This window comes from Lipotes vexillifer, unplaced genomic scaffold, assembly GCF_000442215.2.
Source record: "Lipotes vexillifer unplaced genomic scaffold, Lipotes_vexillifer_v1.1 scaffold4, whole genome shotgun sequence".
Classification (NCBI taxonomy): domain Eukaryota; kingdom Metazoa; phylum Chordata; class Mammalia; order Artiodactyla; family Lipotidae; genus Lipotes; species Lipotes vexillifer.
In genome coordinates, this window is record NW_006785876.1 from 3,543,913 (window position 1) to 3,558,410 (window position 14,498).

Below are 14,498 nucleotides of genomic sequence, written 5' to 3' on the forward strand. Positions count from 1 at the left end.
CTCGATAGGGCCATGTGCTTCAGGAGAAGCACTAGGTCCAGGGGTGGGTCCTGTGAGGTCTCAGCCAGTTTGTGCATGGCACCCCCTGGCAATGGTCACAAGTCCAGCAGTGGGCATGTGGCCTAGGCTTGCCAATCAAATCGAAGGGAAGGGATAATTCATGTGTAGGGGAGAGGTATTATCTTAGTGTTGGCATCTATTGGTTATCTTTTCCCCATTAGCTGAGTTTTCCTGGTTTCTTGTAGGTTGAATCATTTTGTACTGTATCCTGCACATTTTTAATATTACGAGCTTATGAGACTTGCTTAAATCCTAAGGAAAATGTTAATATTTGTTTTGGCAAGCAATCAACCTGGTTGGATTCAAATCACAAGTCCCAACCAACCCTTCTGTGAGGTATGGTTTAAATATCAGTTCCACAGTCAAGCCTTTGCAGAGGTATTAGGATCTGTCTGGCATGAGCGCTACCCAGTGGCCAGTCTAGGCCCTGGACAGAGATTTATCTCATAGTCGATTCTAATAGTTTTTGGTATGCTGTTCAGGATCAGATCCATGCATGTGCTGTTGAGGGGTGGACCCAGGAGTTCACAAATAATTCTACGGGGTTGCTTTCCTGAGCTCCTCCTTCTCCACTGTCTCCCAGGTACTTTTCAGTTCCTTGGAGCTTCCCTTTCTGTCTTCTAGCCAGAAAGCTGAGGCTTTTGTTATCCCATTCTATCACATATTTTGAGGGCTAGGCAACAGGAAGACAAAGAGAAAAAAAAACTGAGGGATCCTTTTTAGGACTATAGCTTCTCCAACTGGAGAGGAATGTTCCTCTCCCTTAAGAGTTTTAGGCATCTGTGGCTCTCTGCTGTTGTCACTGCCAGCACCAACATCACAAGATTGCCTGGCGGCTGGGGCCTGAGAGAAGGGAGGGAAATTTTTTAAAGGAGGAAGTTTCTATCCCTCTTTCTCTGAGTGTTAGAATAGTGTTCTCCTCTCCCACTCAAGTCAAAACTGGAGGGTTTCTCCTGGAGCTCTCTCTGTCCATGCCTGGTGCCCACATCCAGGTGTGGGCTGCACTCCGTCCAGGCCAGGGGACACTAATGGCGGTACTTCGAATCCTGGTCTTCTCTAATCCACCTGCTACTATTGACTTTTCAGAGTCCTCAAATTGCTGTTCCATGAGTTCTAACCAGGTTTTTAGCTGCATTCAGTGGGAGACACTGGGCCAAGTGTGCTTACTCTGTCTTATCCAGAAATGGAACTCTCCAGAGGTAAATATTTTTAAACGTAGTAGTCATATATGATTATAATGTGTCTTATAAAAGAATAGAAAATCCGTTAACTCCACAGATATTTTTTAGGGTGAGATTCAAGTAGGCTTTTAGGTTAAAAAAAAAAAAAAGTAATCCGGTTCACAGAAAAATATTAAGTAACTCTACAGATGTTACTGGAATGTGGTAAAAATCATGCAGTGACATACAAATGTCAGAAGTTTGAGAAATACTTATCTACAGGATAGAAGCCACTTTATTTTTAGAGCTACTTCTATATAGTTCTGTTTTTATAATAGCATTATTATTTTTAATTATAAATAAATATAAACTACATATGAACCTGCTTATATTATTTCTTTTATTAACTGACCTTATAGTTTTGTCCTTCTGGCTATTATAGTCTACAGAATCCTGGGAAAGAACAAAGAAGGTCATTCAGGGACCTGTAAACAAAGCCTTCCTAGGGAAGATGGGTCTGAGGGATTCCCAAAGGACAGAAGGTAGAAGGGAGTGTTACACACAGATTAGGCAGTAAATAAAGAAGGCATGGATTCAGAAGTTACCTTCTTTTAGAAGTTTGCCGAGGGAGCAGGTGTTGCTCCTGGCCTGGGTTTGGGGCCCAGGCCTCTTAGCCTGGATATTTGTACCTGAGCCCACCTGGCCAATGCCATGGCCACCAGGATGTCTGGGCAATTCATGGGCATCAGGGAGGGCCATGGTGACAGATGATGGCAAGGAGCCATGCAATCTACCCCAACTCTTTCACAGCTTGACTGTACATTAATTCAACCTCCCTAACAAAGTCTTCCAAAATATGAATGGACTCTCCTGAGACCACATTCTCCTTCAGTAATGTTTTACTTGACAAGGTCCTGCTAAGTGTTATCAGAAAATCTACCCAGTTTTACTATTACTATGACATCTGATGCTGAAGAAAGTGATGAAACTGTCTAGACTATCCTCAAGTTTACATACAGTGAAAAGTACCCAGATGAGGCATCCCTCTAGGAAATATTCTCCCAGAAAAATCTAGAAGATAATGATGTCTCAGACATTAAAAAGAATTATTAGCATTACAGGCAGAAGAAAACCTTGGTATGGTGATGATCTCTACTTTAGTGACAGCTGTGCAAGAAAAATTAAATGAAATGGCAGATCAAATAAAAACTGTAAGAGAAGAAGAAAAGAAACAAAAAGAAAAAGAAGCAGAAGCAGCTGAAAAGCAATTATTTCATGGCACTCCTGTTACAACTGAGAATTCCTTAAGCTGGAAGGCCAAGTTTGATGTAGAACTTTTGGAAATTAAAAATGTTAAAATAATCTTTAGGGACAATTTTTGGCCATTCACATTTTGCATGTCAATTTCTTTTTCCATTAATATTCTAATGGTATTCCCAATCATCTGTGTTTGGAAATGGCTGAAGTTGTGAGTGATACCATAGACAACCAGCCGCTGACCAGGAGTCTGATGGCCACATTTGTTAACCTTCCAGCCATTATTAAATGACTCAATCTAATGAGCCAAGTAATCTCTTTCTGTATAAAAGTCTATTAAACAAATTATAGGGTCTTGGGAGCAACTCACCAGCCAATGAAAATCTCACGCATATATGAACATTTTTCTTCAAATAATAAAAAACAATTAGAATAAATTTAACATCAGTTGGTATTGAATTGTTTTAAAAGTTAAACTTTTTGACAAAAGTGGCGCTAACTTTGAAAACAAAGTAAGATTAAAACAACCACAACAAGGGTAACTGGATAGGCCCACCTTTATTGCTATATTGGGGTTCCAGGTAAGATTTGAAAAATCCCAGACCATTTGGTGCCCTTTAAAAAAAAAATCACAAAATGTCAAGCAGTTCCCACTCTATCCTCAGCACTGAGCCATTGAGAGACAGCAATCAGTGTTCAAGCTCCACAGCAGCTACGCTACCATGAACTCTGAGACTCCCCTGAAGAGGGAGCTGTGACTATGGCAAAAGACTCAAAGGCTGGGTTGGAAGCTCTGTGAGGGTAGAGGTTATTTTGCTTTCATTTTGTTCATTGATTTATTTCCAGCCCTAGCCCGTAGAACAGGATTGGAACATCATAGATGCTCAATTAATACTGAAAAATAAAAGGCTGTCCTGAAAGGTCCCAAAGTTGGGAGCAACCAATACAAAGAACATTCTGAATTTGGTATATATCAGTGGGGTCACTGATTGGCAAGGTTGGACAGTCTTCCTCCTTAAAATCAAACCCTCCTTTCACCTTTAAATGCATATTTCCACAGCTCCTTATAATCTGGAACATACCCTCTAGCACAATTATGAAAAAGGAACAGAATATTCACTTTTCTAGACTGGGAGACACAGCCGCAACCAATCAGGATGTCACTAGAACCTACATGGAGGTGCTGTGTGGCAGGCACAGGCCGCCCAGTCACTAGAGAGAGCACCGTGACTTTCTGGCCCACGTTGGGGTCATTGTAATGTTCTAATGTAGAGAGATAAACCTCAGTAATTCTCATTGTAAATCTAATGAGAAGAGTGGCCTTATTCTACAGTTTTACAAATCTTTTTAGTGTCTGGAATAAGGAAGAGAGTCTGAATTCAGTTGATTGTACATCATGAAGTCTTTGGAAAACTCCACTGCATACTCATACGCAAGTATGTTTTAATATTGTTATGAAAATAGCTTTGACTCCCAAAAGGGTCTCAGGGGCTCCTGGGCCACAATTTAAGACATTGTTGTAAAAGACTTTGCCTTCCAATCTGGGTTCCATCCCTGGTCAGGGAGCTAAGATCCCACATGCCTCGCGGCCAACTCATGGTCAAAACACCAAAACATAAAACAGAAGCAGTACTATAATAAATTCAAAAAAGACTTTAAAAATGTCTCACATGAAAAAAAAGAAGATATGTACACTAAGAGTACACTAATGTTCATAACTTTGATGAACATTCAGAAGGGATTCTCAAACAAGGAAAGAGAGTTCAAGAAGATGGAGAGAGGAAAACATAACTACCTGTAGCCACTCTTTACAGTAAAGCCAAAACATTTTATCAGCATACTCGCTGTTACTTTAAATGATGCTTACTCTTTGTACTTTACCATATTTCAACAGGAAATGAACTGTTATTTGAAGAAAAGAAAAGCCAGTATTTCTCTCTGACAAGACAAACCCCAGAACAAAAACCACGCAGTATAACTCCTTCCAGTTGCTATATAAATGTCGATTGTTAATTTACATTTACTTTTTAGACCATCACTTGTGACATTCTAATTATAAGACCGGTAAGTCACCTTTCTCCTGCCTTTTCTTCTCTTCAACAACTTCCTGCTGGCTGTCATTCAAATATTATTTAACAGGACAAAAGAACAATTTCCAATTACCAATCAGTTCCAACCTGCTGCACAGTTCAGTCTTCTGTCTGCATGTTTCTACCAATACCAATTAAATGGTAATCTACAAATCAACTCAGTTCTAAAGATGTACTGTTCCTTAGCTAGATTCAGATGATTTCTATCTACTAGAAACAATTCATAAAGATGTAAAACAGTTGTATTCATTTAAGTATGGTCAAGAAAAAAATTATTTATGAATCTCACATCATCTCACATCATTATTTTTCCCAAATTTAAGAAGACACACGATTTCAAATTTTCCTTTCCACAAGCAAGCAGAAACAGTATTATGGTGACTTTTTCCAGGCAATATTTGGCTTTATTATCTTATTATTTAAATCCACACCCACCTTAGCAAACCTTCTAAGTTTATTACTAGGCCAGCACCCCACTGATCAACAGCACATGCTCTGGAGCAGAGGACCTGGGTTTGAATCCTGAAGCTGCACTTGTGACGTGACTGAGCAAGTTACTTAATCTGTGCCTTACTTTTCTCAGCTTTTAAAATGAAGATAATAACAACATCTGCCTCATAAGTGGATGACAGGATTAAATGAGACAATGAATAAATGAGTAAAGCACTTAAAACTCTGCCTAACACATAATAAATAGTCAATGTTAACTTCTGTTTTTATATATTTGTATTCTAAAATAGCCACAGCAGGGACTTCCCTGGTGGTCCAGTGGTTATGAACCCACCTTCCAATGCAGGGGACGCAGGTTTGATCCCTGGTCGGAGTACTAAGATCCTACATGCTGCGGGGCAACTAAGCCCGTGTGCTGCAACTACAGAGCCCAAGCGCTCTGGAGCCGGTGCACCACAACTAGAGAAAAGCCCGTGCACTGCAACAAAGGGCCCGTATGCCACAACGAAAGATCCCGCATGTTGCCACTAAGACCTGATGCAACCAAAAACAAATAAATGAATGAATTTTTTTTTTCTTAAAGAAAGAACAAAACGTCACAGCAGACAGAATAGTCCATAATAAAGAGCCCCAGAACAATACAGGAGGAAAAATATTAAAAAGAGATGGCTGTTTTAGTGTCCTTCCTTTTTTAAAAAAAATAAATAAAGTGGGGCTTCCCTGGTGGCACAGTGGTTGAGAGTCCGCCTGCCGATGCATGGGACACGGGTTTGTGTCCCGGTCCGGGAGGATCCCACATGCCGCGGAGCGGCTGGGCCCGTGAGCCATGGCTGCTGAGCCTGCACGTCCGGAGCCTGTGCTCCACAATGGGAGAGGCCACAACAGTGAGAGGCCCGATACCGCGAAAGAAATAATAATAAATTTATATATATTTATGTATGTATGTATGTATGTATGTATGTATGTATGTATGTCTGTGTTGGGTCGTTACTGTGCACAGGCTTTCTCTAGTTGCGGTGAGCGGGGGCTACTCTTCGTTGTGATGCGTGGGATTCTCATTGTGGTGGCTTCTCTTGTTGTGGAGCATGGGCTCTAGGTGCACGGGCTTCAGTAGTTGTGGCACGCAGGTTCAGTAGTTGTGGCTCTCGGGCTTAGTTGTTCCGTGGCATGTGGGATCTTCCCGGACCAGGGCTCAAAACCACGTCCCATGCATTGGCAGGCGGATTCTTAACCACTGAGCCACCAGGGAAGTCCCCTTCCTTCTTAAAATAGGTAGTTGTCTGTATTACCTAAGAAAGTGCTGACAAGTCATAGAAAAGATAGCAAAGACATTTTCAAAACTATTATGATTCTATGAAGGAAGAAAAAAAGAAACTCAAGAAGACTTGTCCTTCAAAATAGATTAAAGGAATCTTTACAGAAAATGTGACATCACTATCCAGAAACAAGAGAACTGTGCATCCTTTTTGACATAGATATACTTTCATGGGTAAGATGAAACTATCATAGCCCGAAGACAGCTGTTTATTCATACATACCTGTAAGCATCATTTACACCATAAGATATGTAGTAAGAGTTGAAGGTGTATAACACTATTCTCACACATAGTCTAGCAGCATACTCTGAGAGAAATGAAGCTCAAAGCCAAAAAGAAAACATTCATGAAAAAATTTAAAAATCCTTGCCATCAGGGTTGACCTTATTCAAAATGGTTTAACTCTTGCAGTGTATCAGAAAAAAATTCATCTGTGGAAGGTTGGTACATAAAAATGCTAACTGGGATACATAAGAAAATTACAGCTAACATTTACTGAACACTCACTATGCTCTGGGCATTATTCCAAGTTTTTATATAGATTAACTAATTAATCTTCAACATCACTATGACAAAGGCATTTTATTGTCCCCAATTATACCCAAGGAATTGAGGCACAGAGAAATTAACCTGTCCAAACGTCAAGTTAATAATGGCTAGTCAGGGACTTCCCTGGTGGCACAGTGGTTAAGAATCCGCCTGCCAATTCAGGGGACACAGGTTCGATCCCTGGTCCAGGAAGATTCCACATGCCACGGAGCAACTAAGCCTTTGTGCCACAACTACTGAGCCTGTGCTCTAGAGCCCATGAGCCACAACTACTGAGCCCACGTGCCACAATTACTGAAGCCTGCTCGCCTAGAGCCCGTGCTCTGCAACAAGAGAAGCCACGGCAATGAGAAGCCCGTGCACCGCAACGAAGAGTAGCCCCCACTCGCTGCAACTAGAGAAAGCCCAGGCACGCAGCAACGAAGACCCAACGCAGCCAAAAATAAATAAATATATTAAAAAAAGAAAAAAATAACGCCTAGTCAAAAACAATCTGGCTCCTAAGCCCAAGTTTTTAACCAGCAGGCAAAGAAGAAGACATATCATACACTTATATTATCTGGGAGGGGGGGCTAAGTTTCAGATAGGTTTTAGTTATCTATAATGTTTGAATTATTAACAATAAGCATATATGGACTTATGTAATTAAAATTTTTATATCTCATAAATTTAGTTACACCTTTTATTGGATTTTCTGTGGAATTCTATTTGATTATCACCTGACACACAATCTGCACTTGGCTAAATGAACAGGATCCCCAGGGTGAGCCTAACATCACAGCAGCTGGCAATATCTGGAGAGCGAGAAGGGGTTGCTAACACTCTTGAGAGGTCATGACAGACATAGTCTCTATCCAACCACCAGTAAGCTTCAAGACCTACCCTAGACTTGTTTCAGTATAGGTGCTGGTCTCCAGGTCCCATCTTTTTCTTCAAATATAGCTGTGTCCCCTCTTAGCTTAAGTAATTCATAGCACTCAGAAATTCACAAGGGTAAGAAAGGTGGTGAAAGCTCAGAATGGCAATAAAACAAAGATAGTGACTGATCACTGATCACTCACTCTAATAGTATACCAACCTTGGCCACCTATTACAGACTGGTCATACATAACACTATCGTGAATAGTTTTCATGAATAACTTTTTATTATAGTTTTATTTCTTACTCATTAAACAAGTTTTTTCCATCTTCTTCCATATTATTCCACAGTCATTGGTTAGGTTTCCTCTTCTCTATTACCTACAGTGGAAAAAAAATCTGTAAGGTCGGGCTGACATATAGTAAGAGAAAAAGCAATTTCATGAATTTTCTTTATAAATTCAAAAATAGGATCAGTGTATTACAATGCCATTTAGTGAAATCCCCACAAGTCCTCAAAATTGAGGTAAAAGAGTAAAAAAAAATAGCTGTGATCTTTTTTTCAGCTAAGAGCAACCAATCATTTATGAAGAGGCTGATGGAAGTACGAACGGTTTACTTCCTGAGAAATGCACTTCTGCATTTGTTTTAGGTTTTAAAGATTATACACTGTCTTTGCATATAACTTGAAACTGTCAGAAAAACCAAAACAAATTCATGGCAACAAAAATAATTGTGTTTCAAAAGCCAAAATTCTTTTTGTATAAGTGAAGTATGTTAATAATGAAAGATGCCAGGAGGTGACATCTTTGATGGCTTCATGACTTTTTAGGTAAGCAGCATGCATTCTATACGCAAGGACACTGCATTAGTCAAAGTTATCTAGAATGTAGAATTTGGACAAATTACATGTATAATCAATTTTTAGGTTTCTGACACTTTATTGAGGAGGCAGGACTCAATAAGCTTGAGATTAATACACCGTCTGCCACCATGTAACAAGATGAAAAATTCTCTATTTTGCTATCCTAATAACTAACACAAGAATTCCTCTTAGAAGAAGCCTTCTTCGTGAAAATATGTTTCCTCAATAGGGTCCCCCACCACTCATGTTCCCTTGGGGTGGACGGTTCCCTGCAGAATGCCTGTCAAGATCCCAGAATGACTGTCAAGAAAGGGAAATTGCTTTACACTAGACAAGGGGAAGAACTTGTTATTTTATTTCTGAAAGAGAGAAGGATGATGAGGAAAGGAAGAGGAGAGAGGGAAAGGAAGAGGAGAAAAGAATAGTTAGTACAGTGAAGCAAAGCTGGGGTTACGTGGGGGTGAAGTTCTCCAGTCAAGGGAAGTCTGGAACATTTTCAGAACAGGGATGCCTTAATAGAAGTTGTATTAAAGCAATATAGGGCTCACCCACCTCTATTTTGCCTCCTTTCTTCAGTTAGGTGTACTAAAAACACAAATGCCCTCTATGAATAGGGCCTTTCTGAGAAAATCAGAGAAGGAGCCAAGTATCACATCTGAGGGTACCATGGTGCACATCAGAGGCACAAAGCAAGAAAAATAGGTGCCTAGGAGGCAGAAGCAATTGCAAGATGATAAAACCCAGGAAATGCACAAATATTTTCAGGAAGAGAAGAGCTTATAACTTCCACATTCTACGTTGGGGGTTTGAGGCAACCTCATCCAGGAAGCTAAGCTGACATTGTATGGATGGGTGTTTTACATGCATAAAATTTCCCTCTTTACCTTTTTTTTTGGGGGGGGGGCATACCACGTGGCTTGTGGGATCTTAGTTCCCAACCACGGATTGAACCCGCACCCTCGGCAGTGAAAGCACAGAGTCCTAACCACTGGACCGCCAGAGAATACCCCATAAAATTTCCCTCTTTCCTATCCAAACAGCCTTACTTTCAATATGAGAACACCAAACCATTAAAAGTTAACTTAATTACTTTTAAATCCAAGTTATTTGAATTAATTCTGGATGTTCTCCAAAAGCTGACCAAAATAATCAGTTCTATACTGAGCACCTAGAATACATTAACTACACAGAAGTTAGGCTTAAAAGCCCTATGAAATAGCTATTAATTTGAAGAGTAATGATTTCAATAATTATGATGGTGATCTTGAAAACTGGGAAATTATAATAGGTCAGCTTAATTCTGCAAACTTAATAAGACTACACACATTCAAATATTTTTCATCTAGGTCCCACTTATATTATTTATACTACTGTAATATACTTTTGAATGGGGGAGATGGAAATTCAGATATATAAAACAAATCATTGCAGTAGGAACTAAAAATGTGATGACATCCCTTTAAACCATCATTAGAAATAAAGTCCCTAACAAGCACATTCCAAGTGTACCTATCATGAGTGAAACTTGCTGAACTCTCAGGCTTTGTGGCATGTGCAATGCAAGAGTATAGGATGTAGAGTAACAGAGACCAGTTATCATCATGGTGGCCATACCAGACCTTTTGCAAGTAATTTAACTTCTCTGAGCCTGTTCTCTCATCTACTTCAGAGCACTGGTGTAAGGATTAAATGAAAATGCAGGTAAAATGCTAGCATGCTGCCTGGCACGTAGCTGATGACTAAAAAATGTTGTTTCCTTCCTTTATCTTTCTACCTTTAGTTTAGAGTAATTTTCAGGGATTGAGGAGAAAATCCATTCCTGAAAACTTTACTCAACTTACTTTTATTCTGCCAAATAACAATAATGATGATGATGATGGCTGCTGATAACACTTATATAGCCTTTAATGTGAGCCAGACACTCATCTAAGCACTCTAACATATATTAACTCATTCAATTCTCACAATAACTGTGAAGTAGGTATTATCTTTATTCCCATTTCACAGACACTGAAACGGAGGTACAAATAAGTTTGACAGCTAATAAGTGGCAGAGCTAGGATTCAAACCCAGGTTTCTGCTCTTAAGAAATACTAGCATCAGGACTTCCCTGGTGGCACAGTGGTTAAGAATCTGCCTGCCAATGCAGGGGACACGGGTTCGAGCCCTAGCCCGAGAAGATCCCACATGCCGTGGAGCAACTAAGCTGGTGCACTGCAACTACTGAGCCCACATGCCACAACTACTGAAGCCTGCACGCTCTAGGGCCTGCCTGCTGCAACTACTGAGCCCACATGCCTAGAGCCTGTGGTCCACAACGAGAAGCCACCGCAATGAGAAGCCTGAGCACTGCAACGAAGAGTAGACCCCGCTCGCCGCAACTAGAGAAAGCCTGCGTGCAGCAACAAAGACCCAACTCAGCCCCTCCTCCCCAAAAAAAGAAAATCTAGCATCAGTGACTAACATCAAGGTGACAGCAGCAATGCCCTTTCTTTAAGAGATCTCTAATATTAATGTAGTCAGGTAGGGAATGTTCAGATGACTTACCAAGTAGAAAAGATCCATATTTTAGGTAATTAAGGCTATCTAAAATATATATATTTTATATACAGTTAAAATACAGATTTATATTATATATCTCAAAATACTTTAATATATTACATATTTCATAGTTTTAAAAGTTTAAAAAGTTGAACAAGAGAATATTAATTTAAATCAGATAAAAATTTAACCAAGGGACATCCCTGGTGGTCCAGTGGTTAAGGCTCTGCACTTCTCTGCAGGGGGCACAGGTTCGATCCCTGGTCAGGGAACTAAGATCCCGCATGCTGCATGGCAAAAAAAAAAGAAATTAACCAAGACTGTACCTTTTTCAGCAAGGTCAGCCATGTGGCACATTCCAAAATATAAACATTTATTATCCTATGTTGTATCTTGTCTGTAACTGCCTTCCCCATAAGCTCCTGGAGGACAGCAGTAGCATCTTATCTAACTAATTGTGAAGAACAGTGATGTCTAAAAAAGTGCCTAGTGCTCACCAGGCGCTCAATATTGATGCAAGAATGAAAAGACTGGATATTAAACAAAGAAAAAGTTTTCAAGTCCATCTGTTATTTCCATTTCCATTCTAAGGCACTAACACTCCAGGCTTATTTCCCACTTCCCATTCACTACTTAATTTTCCTACCAGCAAGTCCTTGCTGGATTTAAGTGCTTCCCTTGACCCAGTCACATCTTTGCTCATATTCCAATTTATGAGTTCATGTAACAAAATGTCTTATGACAAAAGGTCTCAAGTATACAATTAACCAGAAGACTTATGCATGAATGCATGCATGCAACATATTGTTATGGCACTTTATGGTTTTCAAAGTGCTTCCCCACATATCTCTCAGATGCCTCAAGACAACCCTGAGAGTAGACAAAGCAGGTGTGATAATCCAGGAAGCTACAGCTAATGCTGATTGTTTTGGAGTGAAAACATATTCTCATTGTCTCTGCCAAAGAGCCAGTGGCTCAGAACCTGAGTTAGATGCTTTCTCAGTAATTGGGCAGAAAGTCTATGAAATGACATATTTTTAAGTCATAATGTCATAAATAATTTTTTAAATCAAAAACGATCAGTCATATCTAATTAAAGTAAAAACAGGCCAAAAGGCTTGGAAGATACAAAGGCAGAGGAAACTCACACAACTAAATAAGGAAAAAGTTTACATGCATCCACAACTAAATAAAGAGACCTCATAACGAATTTTAAGAAGAACACAATTAAATCTCTCTTGGCCGCTAAATTAGGAAGCTCAGCATAGACTGGTGGGAAGAGAGAGAGTAAGATTAGGTAGCAGGAAGTCTGGGTCTCAGTCCACACTCTGCCACTGAAGAGCTATGTGATCTCCAGTCCCACGCAAATTTAAAATTCTAAAATTGTGTACATATCACCAGGGTAAGTAATAATGCAAAAAGAAACATAAAACATTGTGCAGTATGGACAGCACGAACAAGGGCTTAAGATCTAATGACTTTACTGTTCTGAGATTCTAAGTTATTAGTTTGCCATGAGTTTTACCCATTAACAGCTCTGAATAGTTTTAAGTTCAAATTCAGGACCTCTGAACAGAAACTGCAAAACAGACAGATTTACGATTTTCTGTGAAACACAAAGGGTGCTAGGACTGCATTTATACACTTTGACCTTGGCTCAGAATAATCTAGGTGGTAAATTCTAAGTTCACTTGCCAAATGAATCTTATAAGCTATTTATTAAAATGCTTTTTCAGCATTAGACAGAAATGTGGTCCATGGGTTTATTTTATTTTTTAAATATTTATTTATTTATTTGGTTGCACTGGGTCTTAGTTGTGGCAGACAGGCTCCTTAGTTGCTGCTCACCAGCTCGTTAGTTGCAGCATGTAGGCTCCTTAGTTGCGGCTCCAGGGCTCCTTAGTTGCAGCTCACCGGCTCCTTAGTTGTGGCAGGTGGGCTCCTTAGTTGCTGCTCGCCAGCTCCCTAGTTGAAGCTCACCAGCTCCCTAGTTGCAGCATGTGGGCTCCTTAATTGTGGCTCACTGACTCCTTAGTTGTAGCAGGCAGGCTCCTTAGTTGAAGCTCGCTTGCTCCTTAGCTGTGGCATGTGAACTCTTAGTTGTGACATGCATGTGGGATCTAGTTCCCTGACCAGGGATCGAACCCGGGCCCCCTGCATTGGGAGCGCAGAGTCTTATCTACTGTGCCACCAGGTAAGTCTCGGTCCATGGGCTTATGAAGCTGTGTTTTACAAGTGTAAAAGTTCCCTATGTGATCCTCCCTCATGTCCCACCCCAGGTTAACCACTGTCCTGACTATTATTATGTTTCAAATAACATTCTGGTCTTAATTAACTACTTGATACGGAATAAAGAAAATACAACCTTAGCCAGATTGGGAATTCCTCCTCACCAAAAAATAAAATGACCTAAAAGCAATAGCATAATATGCTTACATTCTCACTTATCCAAGATAAATGTATACAAACAAAAGCAAGACCGAATCCCATTTAGTTTGTATAGCAGCAGTGTCAGCCACAAAAATGACCTTCCATATAGCATGTGCTGGAGTTGCTATTTCATCACTGTGCTTAAATATAATCCTGTTTTCTATAATCTCCACATATGATATATATTACTAATTGGTAGAGTTCAGTCTGCCAGCATTCATTCAAGCCATTTTTAAAGCATTAATTTGGTCATTACCAAGCACATTTTATAAATACCATACAACAATTTTGTCAGCACAGAACAGCAATTTATAATGGGAAGAGAACATTTACAAACATTTATAATACTTTTAGTAGATACCATGCTGTGTGAGGGGTTTTCATATACATTTGCTCAGTTAATTCTCACAATGAGGTAGACAGCAGCATTTTACAGATGAAGAATGGATACTCAAATGGTGATTAGATGACTAGTCCAGTATCATACAGCAAGAAGACAGCAGTGCCTAGGCCCAAGATAATCGCTTTAAGTTGCCAGTAACTCCACATCAGCGGCAAACATGAGGTTTATGTAAGTAAAGTTTTGTGCCATGGTAAAACTTAGCTGGCAGATAGCAATATTCTAAGGCACTTTATATGCCTTGTTCAGGAGCTACTGAGCTGTAAATCTGTACTCCTTCTACAGAAACAGTATCTAATTTTAAAACTGAAACAAAGACTTGTCACTACAGCTAGCTGTTTTTAGAGAAAACACTGTAAAGGAAACATTAATTCACTAAATAGAGTCAGTAACTGTTGTATAAAGAAGCTATCTCTTGGTGACCATATCTAAACAAGCGTCAAAAATTACTTGTGTCTTACGAACATAAAAGTATATATATATATATATATATATATATATATATTTTTTTTTTTTTTTTTT